Source organism: Penaeus vannamei, chromosome 9, assembly GCF_042767895.1.
Source record: "Penaeus vannamei isolate JL-2024 chromosome 9, ASM4276789v1, whole genome shotgun sequence".
Lineage (NCBI taxonomy): Eukaryota > Metazoa > Arthropoda > Malacostraca > Decapoda > Penaeidae > Penaeus > Penaeus vannamei.
This window is the reverse complement of record NC_091557.1, coordinates 8,998,948-9,001,447: the sequence shown is the minus strand read 5'-3', so window position 1 is coordinate 9,001,447 and position 2,500 is coordinate 8,998,948. Positions and strand designations below refer to the sequence as shown.

The following is a 2,500-nucleotide window of genomic DNA, read 5'->3' as shown; positions in this document are numbered from 1 at the left end:
CATTTTGCTTAGCTGGTCACGATGGAACATGACATGTAGTTGGTTGTTATATCTGCAAGTTGCAAAAGGTTTTGAAAGTAAGTGAGATTCCAAAAATTTGGATTTATGGATATAAGGATAAATTTTGAACTTGGGATTGCATCTGCACATTTCCTTCATTTGCCATGGCCTCACACCTATGGGTCTTTAGCAAAGACCAGAAAACACATAATTACTGCATGGTAGCACATCAACTGAATTTTTACATTCACTATAAATGATAGACCCATAACATCATCTGTGACCAGTTGTTATAGTGACAGGTATTTGTTACCAAGAGTGGCGCACCCTCCAGAGCCTAAGTCCCAATACCAGTGTATCACGCAAACCAAAAATCCAAACCTAATCTCTCCTATCTTCTATTTTTTACCTAGACAGGGGGACAAGTCCCCCTGTACCCCCCCTTTATTAGCATTTAATGCCAATTTATAGAAGACAGACACTAAGAACTTGGGCTGATTGGAGGTGTTGTGGAGTTTTTGAGCAATGCAGTGAATATTTTTGTCATTCTGTGGTAAATATAAGACTGCAGCAGCTGTAGCTGTGCTGTTAATGAGTCTTATTAAGATGGTGGTGTCAGTAACATTAACCCAATGCTGCCGGATAAAAAAGTTTGGCAAGTGGACATAATAAAGAGATTGTTGGCGTGCATTGGCAGTTTCCCCTGTTTGCGGCCGGCTCGTTTGGTAATTTGCAAGTGACATTTTGCTATAATTTATAAAAATAATATAATTTTGAAGGTTTACATTCATTATTGGTGCTATTACCTAAAATCTTTACCATATAAATGAAGCTGCTACTATCAGAGATAAACTCCGTCAGACGACCCAATGACGCGGAAATGGTCACAATACAATGCCATCCATTTTTCGGTACACAACAGCCATGGCGTGTTCGTGCATGCCACCAGGAGGCCAGTGGATAACCTAGTGACAACTTGTGTATATGATTTGTAATGCCTGTTTGTTTATTTATTTATTTATTTATTTATTCATTCATTTTCTTGGCTTTTTCCAGAATCAGTAGGAGCCCTGTCATAATAATTCAGTAATACCCTCTCTTCAGTTCCTGTATTTTGCATATCCCACACCTTCAAAGTGATGGAACTACAACCACTGCAGAGTAAACAATTGAGTAATTACATTTGGCATGTTCTCTGTGGTCACCAACTGAAATAATCTGGTTGCTTTGCGAAATTGTCACTTCTCGTAGTTTTGGCTTAAGAGAGATGCCAGAATGAAGAAAAGAAGGAATTCAAAATGGAAATATAATGAACACAGTCTGTCAAGAAAATGGACTTTATCTTGAATGAGAATGGATATCATGAATGAGAATGGATAACTCCACACAGCAATATCCATGTCTGATTGGACTTCTTGTATAATAGAAATATTCTTTTTTGTCTATAATTTTTTTTGTTAAATGTTGCCAGCCTTAGTAATTTATCCCATTGAAGGAAAGAGAGATTCTTCCATTAATTTATAAATTTATTTATTTCTCTATTGTAAAGCTGTAAAGAAAATAGTAATTATGAAAAATAGAACTGCATGAATCTTGAGGAAAACAAATATAATTGTCACAAAAAACTTATGAAACATGGATATTACTCATTATAAGAAAAGAAAAATATTTATCCTAAAATCAGTTATTGAGTCCTGAGGATCTATATATCAAGTGAAAACATGGGGCTTGCATAATGTTGATCAAACCAATTATAGTTAGAACTTGTCCACTTGACTTCCCTCAGAATAAGATCATGCCAGAACATATGTAGTAGAGATTTGCTGACCTTTGCCAGATTGCAGAGCACCATACTGAACCACAACACAGGTGTCTGCAGTCAGCTGCTCAGGTGAAAAAAGAATATGGAAAATATACGTTCTCCTTGCTTTCTTAATATAAGTGTGCGTGAATGCATAACCCCAAGCCACTGGACATGGCATGTACATATGTGCCATAGCCCATTGTGTGTTGAATTTAGTCGTTGTTTTTACATATAGAAGGCTCCACAAGTGCTAAGTCACCAATGAGCCAATTACACGAACTATGTCTCGCCTGTTTACTCTTTTCCTTGATTTTCGATAATATTTTCTAATATTTAATACTGCTGTTGGTAATGTCAGTAGCAATATAGTAATTATAATGTTTAACAAAAATAAGTGTCAATATTGATAGCATTAGTAAAAACCATTTTGCCGTCGACATTGGGTTAAGTGTATGGGAGAGTGTGTACATATATATATGTGTGTGTATGTATGCATGCGTGTATATACGCATGTGTGTATGTATGTATGCATGTGTGTATGTATGTATGCATGCGTGTATATACGCATGTGTGTATGTATGTATGCATGTGTGTATGGATGTATGTATGTATGCATGTGTGTATGTATGCATGTATGCATGTGTATGTATGCATGTATGCATATGTGTATGTATGCATGTATGCATATGTGTATAT

At 36.0% G+C, this 2,500-nt stretch overlaps 1 protein-coding gene across 1 annotated transcript in view; it reads left to right on the top strand.

The window, feature by feature from the left end:
• LOC113830539 (armadillo repeat-containing protein 7) overlaps positions 1–2,500 on the top strand; it is an 11,756-nt gene that overhangs the window by 1,129 nt on the left and 8,127 nt on the right. The window lies entirely within an intron of this gene.